The sequence below is a fragment of the Loxodonta africana genome, chromosome 2 (assembly GCF_030014295.1).
Source record: "Loxodonta africana isolate mLoxAfr1 chromosome 2, mLoxAfr1.hap2, whole genome shotgun sequence".
Lineage (NCBI taxonomy): Eukaryota > Metazoa > Chordata > Mammalia > Proboscidea > Elephantidae > Loxodonta > Loxodonta africana.
In genome coordinates, this window is record NC_087343.1 from 137,207,115 (window position 1) to 137,224,202 (window position 17,088).

Here is a 17,088-nt window from a genome sequence, read left to right on the forward strand (position 1 = left end):
ACCCAAGATCGGCAGGCCGAAGAGCAGTGCAGTCACAGGCTGCGAAGATCGGTGATTGGCAGGCAGGACGCTGGCGAGCTGCCAGCCCATGTTCCAAGAACCAGAGATCAGAAGAACAGGAGCCAGCTGTAAGATCCGGAACAAGCAAAAGCCAGGGCAAGGAGAGCAGGACGGAAGTAGGTGGAGAAGGGCAGGGAGATGAAGGCTTAGGGGGCAGTGAGCTGCCACAGGCCCTGCCCGGGCCAGTACCACTCAGGAGATTCCATCATGGGGGTGATCACGTATCAAATTTGAACAGGGAAGTGATCACATTATACAACTGCTAAAACACTGAGAATCATGGCCCAGCCAAGTTGACACACAATCTTAAGCATCACATAACCTGATGGGACCATGGAATTATATGTGGTCAGATATTACCTGAATGGATGTTATATGGTGTATGACTGTGTATTAAAGTGTAGCATCAAAGCCATGCTGTTAATGTCGTACTTAATGGTGAGATTTTAAATGCTTCCCACTAAGGTCCTTTTTGTTGTTGTTAGTCGTCGAGCCGATTCTGACTCGGGGAGGCTCCATGCGTGTAGAGTAGAACCGCACCACAGGGTTTTCAAGGCTGTGACCATTTAGAGGTACATCACCAAGCCTGTCCTCTGAGGTGCCTCTGGTTGGGTTCAAACTGCCAACCTTTCAGCTAGTAGTTGAATGCTTAACGATCTGCAACACCCAGGGACCTTCTATGGTCCTAAGAACCCAATATTAAAAAAAAAAAAGATAATAGACACTTAAGATGTCTATTCCAAATACCCCAAAACCCAATTAGGACAAGATACACAATATCATTATTTATCAGGGACATACAAATTACATTGAAATTAGCTAAAATTGTCAATTCCCACACATAGCAACACTGTAGGACAGAAAAGAACTGCCCCAAAGTGTTTTGAAGGAGCAGCTGGTGGATTTGAACTGCTGACCTTTTGGTTAGCACCCCTAGCTCTTAACTACTGTGCCACCAGGGCTCCAAAATTAAAGGAAGAGAGAAAATGAAATATTGGCAATGAAGTGGCACATAATTTGTTGGTGAGTATAAATTAGTAGAAATGCTTTGGACAACTGACCATATCTATGAAAGCTAAACACTGTCTACCTGTCCATCCGTCCGTCCGTCCGTCCATTGACCTAAATTCCGTCTATAACCAAAGACCCAGCAATTGCACCTTTAGCTATATATCCACCAGAAATGACTTTATGGAACTGTGGACTTATATGCAGTCAGACATTGCCTGAATGGATGTTATGGCACATGACTGTATATTAAAGTATAGCACCAAAACACTTAATGGTGAGATATTAAATGCTTCCTCCCCAGGAGTAATATGTACAAAAATGCTTATAACATGATGAACTGAAATTAAAAACAGGCCATCAATAAGAGAATGAATAAAGTATGTGAAATGTTCATATACAACATAATTTTTAAAATAACACAAGCTACATATAACACAGATGTATCCCGCAGACATTACATTGAGACCAAAAAAAAAAGCCAAACAGTATACCTACTATAAAATTTACTTACAGGAAATGAAACTCAGGAACTAACAGCTATTTTATGGTGATAGAATTGAGTTATATGTATGATACACATACATATGTAAATTCACTCGTTAAAAAAAGTTCGATAGAGCACAAAATAAAGACAGGTTATAGCAGAGTAAGGGATTTCAGTACAGCCCTGATGTGACTGGTGGAGCAAACTCACCAGGACAGCATTTGGGAACTAGCTGTCACTGGAGACCATACATCTGCAGTAGCACAAGTCCACATGATCACGTGGTTTTCTCCTTCAGTGCTCAGCAGCCCATACCAAGGGGGCTGTAAAACTAATGGTTACAGTGATCCAAAGCTGGATGGTTAGAAAAAGGTGAGTGCTCTGGAAGTTAAATGAGTAAGGTACTCAGGGATATCGAAGTAGCGAGGGTAGGCTAGAGTGGAAAGAATGGGGAATCTTGTGGAATAAGCTGGTAAGTTGTGACAAGACAGAGTCCTCCAGAGATGAGAGCTGTCAATGAGAAGAAAGTATGTAGAAATGTTAGCCAGGCTTACGCGTACTCTGTAGTGTGGATCCAACTGACTCCTCCAGCTCTTCCTTTAATAGCATCTTGGTTATAATCCTGCTAAATGACGTAAGATATCTTACATGGTGGGCTATATCATCCCCCTCTGCCTTTGTTTACACTCTTCTCTCTTCACTTCAAGCAGCATCCCCTGCTATATGCTCCCTCTGCTGCAACTATGCTCCATTTTTCTCTCCTGAATCTATTCAAGTAGCAAATTCTCCGTGAGGTCTTTTCAGATCCCATGCACCTCTAAATGGTTACAGCCTCTTTCTTTGTGATGCCAGTAACTTTTTCAGTTTCCTAACATTTTATTAAATTTATCTTTTTGTTTTCATATACCTCTGTACTGCACAGGAAGTCTTGAAAGTGGAAAATCATGTCTTATTCCCGTGGAATAAGGAGAATGTGGGGTATGTTATAGGTCCACAATGAATGGGTGGTTGGATGAATGCATCTTTTTTTTTTTTTTCCTTCTTTCTTTTGATTGTAAGGAGGTTCTAACTTCAAGAAACACTTAATAGTTAGATGGAAATTCTCATTTTCCTTAGTGAATATTCATGAAATAAACGTATGTGGCTATAAACAAGAGAGAAATAAATGGATTTCCAAAGCAATTTTACTATATTTTGAAAACTTGTTTACATTTTAATTAGAGCTCACAGAAAAGCTGAACTAGTACAACTCTGAATATTGTAGTCACCACTCGCATTAAAAGAGTTATTAAGTTCCTAATTACATGTGTTTATGTGTTGGGTATCAACAAAAAACAAAGAACTTCTCATCTAGGACTACACAATCTAAAATGAACTAATTACTTTTTTTGGCTAAGTACCTCACGTGCTTTAGACATGTTATCAGGAGGCATCAGTCCCTGAAGAAGGACAACATGCCTGGTAGAGGGTGAGTGAAAAAGAGGAAGACCCTCAACGAGATGGATTGACACAGTGGCTGCAACAACGGGCTCAAGCATTAACAATGATCAAGAGGATGGCGCAGGACCGGGCTGTGTTTTGTTCTATTGTACATAGGGTTGCTATGAGTTGGAACAAACTCGACGGCACCTAACAACAACAACAATACCTATGTGTCTCTTCTTCAAGCTGGTTCCCCTTTCTGGAATACCCTTTTCCATTCTTTCTGCTTGATGAAAATCATACTCATAATTTAAAGTTTAGCTTAAAGATCACCTGTTCCCTTCATAGTTTTCACAGACCTTCACTTGACTTTCATATCTAAACCCAAAGCACTTTTTGTCTTTTTAAATTTTACAGATAAATATGAAAATAAGTTATTTAAGGATTTAACAAAACACAAATATACAAAGTAAAATATTAAAGTCCCATTTCATCTCACCCAAAGGCACATTTCTACATTTTGGAAACGTAGGAGGTATTTATCAATAAAAATTTAGAAAGCTCTTTCTTTTCTGTCTTCCTTCCTTCCTTCCTTCCTTCCTTCCTTCCTTCCTTCCTTCCTTCCTTCCTTCCTTCCTTCCTTCCTTCCTTCCTTCCTCCCTCCCTCCCTCCCTCCCTCCCTCCCTCCCTTCTTTCCTTCCTTCCTTCATCAATACACACACTGATACGCATATGCGTATATATGTATACACACACATACAAATATATGCACTTATACTACATATATACATATATGTATTAGATTTCTAACAGATAATTATGTACTCTATTGTTCTCTAAAGTGTGGGTGCCTTTTTTTTTTTTTTACTTAGCACATTTTTAAGACATTTGACTATCAATATGGGGCTTTAATATATTCCTTTAAAAACACATAGTGTTCCATAATACGAAAGCATCACACTTGACATTAAAATATCCCTATTAATGGACATCCAAGTTGTTTTTTATTTTCATTATTATTAAAAATGCTGTAATATAAGTAAACATAAACTTGTTTACTGAAGTATTGATATTTTATCAAACTGCTTTCCAAAAGGAGGAATTTAAGCTGTTTATGAGTATCCATTTCTCACATATTCACCAATACTATTATTAACAGTATCAATAATATCTCCAATTGTCAGTATTGCCAGTCTCTTAAGTAAAATAAACATTTAATTGCTTTCAAAAAAATTGCATTGTCCTGATTTCTAGCAAATCCATAATGTTTTCATATATTTATTGGTCATATGTACTTTTTGCTTATTTATTTTCTCTTCACGTATTCTATTTACTGTGTTTCTTGTCTTTATTGATTCATAAGAGCTTATGATATAGTTCATACATAATTTAATACACTTTACAATTATCTATATTATAATAGACAATAAAGAATGTCACATTCAAGTAAAAAAAGAACACTTTTCAGATTGGGGTAGCTAGGGTAAATGCAAGGCTGGGCTGAAGAACCAAAAGGATGTGTCCGTATTTTTCTGTATGCATTCAAATTATCTCTTGTAGATGTTTTACTTTATGCTACTTTTGCTGTTTCTAGTAACAATATTAATATGTGCTTAAATAACTAGGAGTTAAAGTACTTGACACAGAAAGGAGGAGAACAGCAGCAGGACAATAATTTAACTTTAGGAATATCCAGTGTATGTACAAATTATTTTAATAAGTGTGTATAATAATAACTAAGAATTTATAATGTGTTACATTCAATATCTGTAGTTCTCATAAGAATCTGTCAATTTACTTATTATTTTCATTCAAGAAATGATAAAACTGACTTAAGGAGAGAGGTTTTATAGCTGGCAAATGACAGCCCTGGGTTCTGAACCTGCTATGAATGGCACCAAAGCCTGTATTCTGTCCACTGCATCTCACTGCTACTCTATAATACAAATGTGTTTATTGAAATATCTGGACATACATGTGTTTGTGAAATTTAATTTTTTTAAATAATTTTTATTGAGTTTTTGTTCAAAGTTTACATAGCAAGTTAGGTTCCCATGTGACAATTTCTGTGCAAAATGTTCACTAACATTAGTTACAATTATCACAATATGTTAACATTCCCTTTAAATGTGTTCTGTTTGTTCCATTTTCACTACTCTAGCTTCCCTGGCCCTTTATCTTCTCATCTTTGTTTTTGAGTAAATGTTGACCTTTCGGTCTCATACTGATAGTTTTTAATTAGAGCACAGATCTTATGGGTAATATCCTTTATTTCGTGTGCCACTGTGCTATTTCACTAAAAGGTGATCTCAGGGGATAGGCTCGGTTGTAGGTTTAAAGAGTGTCTCAGGGCAATAGTCTCAGGGAATCCTCTGTTCTGTGCTGTTCCAAGTTGTTTAGCTTTTTTTCTTTTTCTTTTTTAAATAAGAATTTGAGTTCTGTTCCACATTTTTCTCCCATTCTATCTGGAACTGGCTATTGTGACCCTGGTCAGAATGGTTAGTGGTGGTAGCTGGGCACCATCTAGTTCCTCTGGTCTCAGGGTAGAAGAGGTTGTGGCTCATGTAGACTTGTTTCTTCTCTGAGATTTTGGTTACCTGCTTACTGTTTTGGTACTGGCAAGTAGAGACCCATAGCTGTATCTTAGATGGCCACTTGCAAGCTTTTAAGACCCTAGATGCTACTCACAAGTGAAACTGAAATTTTAATTGGTGTGTGTAATAGGCAAAACAATGTCCCCTCCAAATATGTCCACATTCTAATCACTGGAACTTGCAAATATGTTACCTTAGATGGTAAAAGGGACTTTGCAGAACTGAGTAAGGTAAGGATTCTGAGATGGGAAAATTATCCTGGATTATCCAGTAGGCCTAATTTAAACTCAAAGAGCTTTGTAAGAGGGAAGCAGGAAAGTCAGAGTCAGAGAGAGAGAATGATTTGAAGATACTATATTGCTGGTTTTAGATGGAGGGAGGGGCTAAGAGAAAAGGAATGAAGGTGGCCTCTAGGAGCTGGAAAAGGCACAGGAACAGATTCTCCCCTAGAACATCCATAAGCAATGCATTCAGCAACACCTTGACTTGAGCCCGGTGGAGCCCATTTCAGACTTTTGACCTCCGAGCTATAAGAAGATAAATTTGTGTGGCTTTGAGGCATTACTTTTGGGTAATTTGTGATAGCACTAATAGGAAACTGATACAGGATCCCTGTTGTTGTGTTGTTGTTAGCTGCCATGGAGGCAGTTCCCAGTTGTAGTGACCCTATGTACAACAGAACGAAACACTGCCCAGTCCTGTGGCATCCTCACAATCATTGCTATGTTCGAACCCCTAGTTGCAGCCACTGTGTCAATCCTTTCCATTGAGGATTTTCCTCTTTGTTGCTAACCTTCTACTTTACCAAGTATGATGCCCTTCTCCAGGAACTTGACACTACTGATAACGTGGCCAAAGTATGTGAGACGAAGTCTTGCCATTCTCACTTCTAAGGAGCATTGTGGAATACTTCTTCCAAGACAGATTTTTTCATTCTTCTGGTAGCCCATAGTATATTCAGTATTCTTTGCTGACACCGTAATTCAAAGGCATCAATTCTTCTTCAGTCCTGCTTTGTCATTGTTCAACTTTCCCATACCTATGAGGTGATTGAAAATGTCATGGTTTGAGTCAGGTGCACCTTAGCCCTCACAGTGATATCTTCACTTTTTAATATTTTAAATGGCTCTTTTGCAGCAAATTTGCCAAATGCAATGCATCCTCGTGTTTCTTGACTTCTGCTTCCATGGGTATTGATTGTGGATCCAAGCTGAATGAAATCCTTGGCAACTTCAGTCTTTTCTTCATTTAGCATGATGTTGCTTATGGGTCCAGTTGAGAGAATTTTTGCTTTCTTTATGTTGAGGTGTAATCCATACTGAAGGCTGTAGTCTTTGATCTTCATCAGTAAGTGCTTCAAGTCCTCTTTGCTTTCAGCAAGCAAGGTTGTGGCGTTTGCATTATTTTTTCAGAATAATTCAAGATTGGATAGAGTAGGTGTAGTGAAGTAATACAACCCTGACACACCCCGTCCTGATTTTAAACCACACAATATCCCCTCATTCTGTTCGAAAAACTGCCTCTTGATCTATGTACATGTTCCTCATAAGCATAATTAAGAGTTCTGGAATTCCCATTTTTCACAATGTTATCCAAAATTTGTTATGATCCATGCAATCCAACACCTTTGCATAGTCAATAAACACAGGTAAACATCTTTCTGGTCTTATCTGCTTTGAGCCAAGGTCCATCTGACATCAGCAAGGACATCCCTGGTTCCATGTCCTCTTCTGAATCTGGCTTGAATTTCTGGCAGTCCTTTGTAGATATACTACTGCTACAAAAACATTCTTAGGAGCGAATAACTCCTATAGTGATTTTGTTTTTGTTTGTTTTAGCATTAAGGATATGAACTGTATTCTGGCTTTCCTCACATCCTTATATGCCTTCCAAATTTTGTTGCTGTAGAAACCCTGGTGGCATAGTGGTTACGGTGGTGGCAGTTTGAATCCACCAGGCGCTCTTTGGAAACTCTAAGGGGCAGTTCCACACTGTCCTATAGGGTCGCTATGAGTTGGAATCAACTTGATGGCAGTGAGTATTGAATATACTATGGATTTCCAGAAGGACAAACAAATCTGTCTTGATAGAAGTGCAGCCAGAATGGTCCTTACAAAGGAGGATTGCAAGACTTTGTCTCATGGTCTTTGGACATGTTATCAAGAGCGACCAGTCCCTGGAGAAGCACATCATACTTGATAGAGTATCAGCAACGAAGAAGACCTTCAGTGAGATGGATTGACACAGTGGCTACAGCAATGGGCTCAAACATAGCAATGACTATGAGGATGGCACAGGATCAGGTAGTGTTTCATTCTGTTGTACACAGGGTCATTACGAATCTGAACAGATTCTACAGCACCTAACAACAACATAACAAGGAATATAAAAAAATAGTTTGAGAGTTCTTAAGGATTTTGTTCACAATGTTTTGCTATATTTATAAAATGCCATAAAAAAGTCATAATGTGTGGGATGCTGTCAAAGGTATCCTTAATTATGGTCCTAAATGGCAATGTGTCTTCTTCATACACGTCTTTTCTGTTTTCTCGAAAGATCATTTAAATTTAATTCAATGTATTTAAATTAAAAAATCATAACACTGAAAGTCAGAGACTCGCTTTCATTGCCTACATTTTAATGTATTCTCATTATTATATTTTCCTAAAAAGGCAAGCAAATTTAAGAATTGAATTTAGCACAGGAGTTTTATTTTCAACTTGTCTTTTATGAAAATGTCATTGAATGCTAAATTTCAATAGAATTTCAGTCTAATAGCATTATTACCACAGATTTTATAGAAGAGTCAGGAATTTGAGTGTGTTTCTCCTCTTTTGGCATTTTGGGGATCTACAATTATTTTCATGGGTACTTTATGTAATTCGGATAGAAGTAGAAACTCTGATTGCAGTAGGACAATGGAGAGTAGGTTTCTTTTTTCCTTTTCAGGTTTTTATGTTCATTAAATATAAAATTTTCTTTTGAGCCTGTGTAAATAGAGCCTATGTTATAGATTTGATAACTTATAATATATTAGAGTTAACAGGATCCTTTGACAGTTTCAATACTAAATTTACATGACAAAAAATTCAGGATTGATAAGTAATTTGCATAATGTCTAGCAGTTATTTAATCAAAGAGCTAGGGCTAGACTCAGAATCATAGAGACTCAGAATCGTAGAGACTCAGAATCATAGAGACTCAGAATCATGATTCTGAACCTAATTCTATACATACATATGCATATATTGATTTAGAAAATAACATTGGAGTCATTATTCCCTGTCCTTGAGCATAGAAAATGTGACCCAGCTGGATCTGGACCCATAAGATCTCACAAGGACACAACAACTGGGCCCTGAGGTATTAAGACAATAGCCAGGAAATCTTGGAAAATATTTTTTAGGGAACCTTTCACATAAACCAATCAAACAGAACACAAAAGACTTTCCACTCTTATCTTTTTCTATTAGTATTTAGTGAATAGTAAGATTTGTTGGGCCAATGAAGATTTTTCTGACTGTCGTTACAGACACCCGTACCAATAACTGTTAAGAAAGACAATTCAAAATGTAGGATCACAGTTTCTAGCCAATCTGTGAAAAGGTGAAGCTTTCAATGGTTTTGTCCATTTGTTATGTCAATATATATGGATGCTTCTGTAATGTTCCTTGGACTCAGGCAGACATGACTCTAGCTGCATACTTGTCCATTTTCCCACACTTGTCTATTCTGTAATATTTCCTTGGATTCAGGCAGACAGGGCTCTGGCAGCATGCTTGTCTGGTTTCCCACTCTTATCTATTCTGTAATATTTCCTTGGACTTGGCAGACATGGCTGTAGCAGCATGCTTGACCAATTTCCCACTTTTGCCCTTTTGAATATATGCCAAATAAAACTTTGTTTTTGTTTTACTTTGTGATATATGTATATATGTATATCTCACAAATATATATATAAATTATATATAGGTATATACAGGGTCACTATGAGTCAGAATTGACTCAAAGGCAGCAGGTTTGGCTTTGGGGTATATACATATTTATATATAACATTTTATACTTACAGAGTTTCACAGGATTGGAAAAGAAGAAAAACAAAAATAAACAACTGCTTAATCCTAGAATCTCAAGTATACCACCAATTTTAGTTTCAAATTACCGATTATTAAGATAGTAGATATTTACTCATAAAGAAAAGCATACACAAATTACCTCACTTACCTTGAGCTATTTATAACAAATGTATGATAAATTTGTATTATTTTTAAACATGGAAAAATATTAAAATAAGATAACAATACAGCAGTGATTAATAAAAAGAAATCAAGGTTTTTTTTTAATAAGACACACACCTTATCGTTAAGAAAAAGCTTAAAAAGATGATGTTCAAAGCACCAAAATAAATATCTAAATATTATTATTATTTTTATAGAGCTCTCTTGTGAATTACTTACCTTTCTTTTCTAGCTGTGCTATCTCAAATTGTATCTGGTTTTAAAACTTTTTTTTAAAGTTTGTTTTATTTACCTTATTAAAATAAAATTTTAATTTAGGAAAGTTAAGTTTTCTCCACTTACATATTATTGCACCCAACAGATGCCATTTTGAAAAATAAGGCTTTGTTATCTCATTTGTGTTACATTTATTCAAAGTTGAATGACATTTTAAATATTATTTTGATATAAGAACTAAAACAAATGTAATAAATTCCTATAATTATTTTTTTTAAATAGGAAGAGAGATAAAATTAAGTGAGAAAATGAAGATATCAAAGGTAGAAAATCTGAATAATCTTGCTGTGAAGAAACAGAGGTTGCTAACAAGAGCAATGAGGGTTTGAATTTAGTGACTAATCTTTTTTTATGAGAGAAGCTTGAGTCAATTTAAAAAACAGTGGAAAGGCTTTTAGTATTCAGAAAATAAGGAATTTATATAGTATTAGGCCTTGGAAAAGGGAAGAGGTGATAAAATAATCAGTGCTAGATGAGATGAGGGACACAAAATTTATTTTCACAGGAAGAAGGAAAGGATAGATAAATACGTAGGTTATTTTTTATGTTTCATATCAGAAAAGTGATGAAATTCTAATCTGTGTCTTCTATTTTCTCTCTGAAGTAGGTGATGAAGTATAGAGCTGAAAGTTAGGGTTATGTTGGGTTGAATGTTCAAGGAAAGTATGAACATTTTGAAATAGAAATAATATATCTACATGACCTATAGCTGACTAGTAGCTGTAGAAGTTTACTGGACATTGTGGGGGACCCTTTGAAGTTGATGATCATGAATCAATAGTGGAATCAATTTGACATTTCTCTGTGAGTTTCTCCAACAGTGACTCATGCTGCTTAGTTTCAAGCAGATTTCTAGTCAAAAGATAATGAGCCATCTATGCTAAGGCTAGAGAGTATAAGAAGAAATGTTTAGGACTTAGAATTGCCCATAGAAAAATGGCAGAGTCTGATCGAAATCAAAAGTAAAGAGCTTTTACTGAGAGGCAAGGCAACTTGCAAATTGGGAATCACAAGGTTCAGGAGATTCTGAACTAAGTGATCTGAGGAGACAGTTCAGGGAGTTTTATAAGAAAACTTCATTTAAAAAAAAAACCAGTGATTGACATTTAGGTAATGGTTACAAAATTGGGTGATGGTACACCTGATTAGTAGGAGAATACATACATTTCTAAAACTTTTTTTTTTAAGTTAAAAAGTGCTCATTAAATTGGGTACATGAGCCTTGAAACAATCTTGAGACCCTCCTTGTTTGACTGCAGGGAGCACCTGTGTGATTCTAAAATTTATCTTGAGGAAGCATCTGTTCTGAGAATTATCTTGGACCTGTGTTTCCTGAGCAGGGTATATTCTTAAGCAAGCGAAAGCCTTAAACAAGGAAAATAATGGTGTTCTCAAAAATTGTTTACCAAATAATTTTCTCAGGGTGCGGTGAAGAGTTACAAAAATGAGAGGCTGCTTTGTAGATGCAGAAGTTACTTTTGATTCAAAATGGAGCTTTGGCCTCAGAACTTAGCATAGCCACCATCCCGTGTCAGGAGCCCTAAACTAATTTGGGGTACTCTTATTCAGAATCCACAGGAATTAATGACTATTTAGGTGTGACTCAACGGTTTAGCTCTGGAATATTAACTGAAATGGAGTCCAGTTCTATACTGTAACATATAGGGTCAACATGAGTCAGAATCAACTCCTTGGCAACAGGTTTTTTGGTTTAGGTTTTAGATGTGATCTAGGCAGGGGAAAAATAGTCCAGGCTCATCTACAAATGTTGTTCATTAAGATAAGGAATAAAGATTTAAGGGGAAATAAAATCTACTCAGTAGTAATGTGTTTGGTTTTGTGGATAGCATTATCTTGGAGGAAGGATACTGAGATCTTTGAGATGTTGACTTTGATGTGCTTACCGATTGTTCTTGTCATTAGGTGGTGTCAACCACACCTGACAGAGTAGAATTGCTCCATAGGGTTTCCTAGGCTGTAATTTTTACAGAAGCAAATCACCGAGTCCTTATTCTGCAGAGCTGTGGGTGGGTTTAAACCACTAACTTTTTGGACAGCTGCTGAGAGCTTAACCATTGCTCCACCAGAGTTGTTTTTTATTTTATGGAATGCAATGATGGAAATGTATCCCCCTGTGGCACAGATGATTTGTGTTATTAACCTAATGGCTGGTGGTTCAAACCCACGAAGCAGTGGCAAAGAAAATTTGAAGAAAGGCCTGGAAGTCTGGTTCTGTAAAGATTACAGCCAAGAAAACCCTATGGAGCAGTTCTACTCTGTAGCACATGGAGTTGCTATGACTCAGAATCACCTTCATGACAATGTTTTGTTGTTGTTATTGTTGTTTTTGGGGGGAGGAATCAAAATAAATGGTAAAATGGTGGGTAAAATGAAATGGAGTGAGAAAATAAAGCTACCGAGGATGAAATTTGACCTCAATATATTTCACTAAATATACCGAAATAAAAGAACCCTGAGTTTTAGAGTACCAAATAAATTAGTCTGACAACAGCATTTAGATGTTGGAAAAGAAACCAGAACATAGGCCTGTATTTCTTCAGCTGAGAATATATTTATGGAAATATTTAAATATGATTTAAAAATACAACTCAAAAAAATCACTGAAATATGAGAATTTTCTACTTAAATATTTTACAAATATGCATTATGTAAAAAGTGTGTACAAAGTTGAGAAAACTATGGATAAATACTCCTCTTGATACCCAAGGGCACTCTTTAAAGCTACCTTTAAAGAAATTACTATAGTTCTAATTTTTATAACAAATCTTTTTTTCCCTCTGATTTGAATAATAAATTAAAAAAAATTTTTTTTTAGCCCCCATAAAATTCACTTCTTTTTATTTTTTTCTCCTATGATAACTAGGACCTTCTGTATGAAGTAATTTTTTAATTTAATTTCTTTGTTGTACTTTAGATGATACTTTACAGAGCAAATTAGTTTCTCATTAAACAATTAATATACATGTTTTGTGACATTGGCTGTCAACTCCACAATGTGTCGACACTCTCCCCTTCTTAATCTTGAGTTCCCCATTACCAGCTTTCGTGTCCCCAACTGTCTTGCTGTCCTTGCCCCTGGGCTGGTGTGCCCATTTAGTCTCATTTTGTTTTATAGGCCTGTCTAATCTTTGGTTGAAGGGTAAACCTCAGGAGCAACTTCAGTACTGAGTTAAAAGGATGTCCGAGGGCCATACTCTCGGTATTTAAACAGTCTCTGTCAGACCAGTAAGTCTGGTCTTCGTAAGTTAGAATTTTGTTCTATATTTTTCTCCAGCTCTGTCTGGGACCATCTATTGTGATCCTTGTGAGCGCAGTTGGTAGTGGTAGCTGGTCTGGTCACCATCTAGTTGTGCTGGACTCAGTCTGGTAGAGGCTGTGGTACTTGTGGTCCCTTAGTCATTTGGACTAGTCTTCCCCTTGTGCCTTTGACTTTCTTCATTCTCCTTTGCTCCAGATCTCGTGGAACCAGTGCAGTATCTTAGACAGTTGCTCTTAAGCTTTTAAGACCCCAGGTGCTACTCACCAAAGTAGTATGTAGAACATTTTCTTTATAAACTGTTATGCCTATTGAGCTAGATGTCCCTGGAGACCATGGTCCCCAGCCCTCAACCCAGTAATTTGGTCCCTCACAGAGTTTGAATGTGTCTGTGAAGCTTCCATGACCTTGCCTTAGTCAAGTTGTGCTGACTTCCCCAGTATTGTGTACTGTCTTACCCTTCACCAAAGTTATCAGTTATCTGTTGTCTAGTTAGTGTCTTTTCCTCTCCAACCCCCTCCCCCATAACCATCAAGGATTGTTTCTTTCTATGCGTAAACCTTTTCAGGAGTTTTTATAATGGTAGTCTCATACAGTATTTGTCCTTTTGTGACTGACATATTTCATTCAGCATAATGCCCTCCAGATTCATCCATGTTGTGAAATGTTTTGCAGATTCATCATTGTTCTTTATCATTGAGTAGTACTCCATTGTGTATATGTACCATAGTTTGTTTATCCATTCATCTGTTGATGGGCACCTAGGTTGTTTCCATCTTTCTGCTATATGAATAATACTGCAGTGAACATGGGTGTGCATATGTCTATTCATGTGATGGCTCTCATTTCTCTAGGATATATTCCACGGAGTGGCATTTCTGGATTGTATGATATTTCTATTTCTAGCTTTTTAAGAAAGTTCCCTATCATTTTCCAAAGTGATTGTACCATTTTGCATTGCCACCAGCAGTTCTAAGAGTTCCAAACTCTTCACAGCCTCTCTAACATTTGTTATTTTCTGTTTTCGTGATTCCTGCCAGTAATGCCAGGGTGAGAGGGTATCTCATTGTGGTTTTGATTTGCATTTCTGTAATGGCTAGTGATCACAAGCATTTCCTCATGTGTCTGTTAGCTGCCTGAATGTCTTCTTTGATGAAGTGTCTGTTCATATCCTTTGCCATTTTTTAATTGGATTATTGTCTTTCTTTGAAGAGGTGTTGGATTTTCCTTTAGATTTTAGAGATTAGACCTTTGTCAGATTTATCATAGCCAATTTTTTTCCCCCCAGTCTGTAGGTTCTCTTTTCACTCTTTTGAAGTCTTTTCATGAGCATAAGTGTTTAATTTTTAGAAGATTCCAGTTATCTAGCTTATCTTCTGGGGTTTGTGTATTGTTAGTTATGGTTTGTATCCTACTTATGCCATGTATTAGGGCCTCTAGTATTGATCCTATTTATTTGTTTCTGCTAAAATAAATCACACAAAAAATTAATGCGATTGTAAAACAAAACCTGTGTCATGCAGATGACACAACATTGCTTACTGAAAGTGAAGGTCAAAGACCACAGCCTTCAGTATAGATTACACCTCAACAAAAAGAATATAAAATCCTCATAACTGTACCTATAGGCAACACCATGTTAAAAGGAGAAAACACAAAATTTGTCAAGGATTTCATTTTACTTGGATCCACAATGAACACTAAATGGAAGCAGCAGCCAAGAAATCAAATGATGCACTGCATTAGGCAAACCTGCTGCAAAGACTTCTTTAAAGTGTTAAAAAGAAAGATGGCACTTTAGGACTAAGGTGCCCCGACCCAAGCCATGGTGTTTTCAATGACCTTATATCCATGTGAAAGCTGGACAATGAATAACGAAGACTGAAAAAGAATTGACTCCTTTGAATTATGGTGTTGGCGAAGGATATTGAATATACCACTGACTGGCTATAGGAATGAACAAATCTGCCTTGGAAGAAGTACAGCCAGACTGCTCTTTAGAAGCAAGGATGGCGAGACTATGTCTCACATACTTTGGACATGTTATCAAGAGGAATCAGTTCCTGGAGATAAACATCATGCTTGGTAAAGTAGAGGGTCAGCAAAAAAGAGGAAGATACTCAATGAGACGGATTTACACAGTGGTTGCAACAATGGACTCAAGCATAACAAGGATTGTGAGGATGGCACAGGATCGGGCAGTGTTTTGTTCTGTTGTACATAGGGTTACTATGAGTCGGAAGAGACCCAACAGCACCTAACAATAACAACAACAACAATGGAATAGATTATCTATATATTAGCTAATATATTTATTTGGAGCCCTGGTGGTGCAGTGGTTGAGTTAGGCTGCTAACCAAAAGGTTGGCAAGTGGAATCCACCAGATTAAGCAGCCCTGGCAACACAATGGTTAAGCACTTATCCGCTAACCAAAAGGTCAGCGGTTCTAATCTACCAGCCACTGCACAATAGAAAGATATGGCAGTCTCTTTCTATAAAAGACTACGGCCTTGGAAACCCAACGGGGCAGTTCTATTGTGTCCTATAAGGTCACTATGAGTTGGAATCAATTGTATGGCACACAACAACAACAAAAATATATTTATTTATCACACAATATATACACACAAACACACATATAAAATGAATATGATTTTCATGAATAAATTATCATATAATGTTACATGGGTAGTTAGATGGCCACATTTGAATGTGTTTCATTGTTATAATTTAGGGTTTAGGTTACTTTAGTTCCCAAAATAAGTAAATATTTTGAAATGACAGTAATTATCTCTTCTACAGACTAAGAACATTCCTGCACTTCATTTAAATATAACTGTGACATTTAATATTTAACGGTAGCAATATTGGTTTATCAAGCTTCTTTTCAATCATAATAATTGGTTGGAAAATATGAACTTACTGATATGTCACTGATATATCAGTGAATAATTGAACTTTGTACCATGGTATATTTCCTTATTAAACATAAGGAATTGCAGTGCTCTTGCTAAAATGGTCTTCTTGTAGGTTTTAATTTGAAGGCTAGATGAATTAGATAGAAGTTTGGATTTAACTTTGAGGAAAGACTGTTCTTTTATTGTAAGGCAACACATACACACACATACATTCAGGATATTTTAGTGTGTGTTTGATTATACCAAGATTGCAAATAACTCCTTCTGGAATGGGGAAATTCAAGATAATAAGTAATTAATCTGTACTTCATAAAGATGTAGAACTAGTACATACTGTTCACCATCTTGAGGTACAGAAGAAAAAGACCATTCTATTTGGCGGTCTTATTTTTAATAATTCTAATTATTATTTTCTTGTCTTAAGAAAGCCATTTCTGCTAACCTTTTGCGAACTTTGAATTAAGTCCAAGAGTCTCTGGACTGCTTATTCAGTCCAAAAGTCTCAGAATTATTGTATCATGTGAGGATCTGAACATTTTTCTAGTTTGCAAAATAATTCTTGTAAGGGAGAAATCCTATTTTCACATCCTCAAGCTTTCATTTGGGAACTGAGGCAATGCTTAGAACAAATGAGGAGGAGAGAACTGTTTCCATCAACTCCAAGAAGACAGCCCTGGTTACTCTAACCACTTGCTGGGGGTGGCACCAGAATTTAGGCGTGGCCCTGAAAGATGGAGGGCTGTATAAATCTGCTACTATCACTAGAAGAGTACTTCTACATCTGATTTGCTTTCAGGTTCCAGTTTA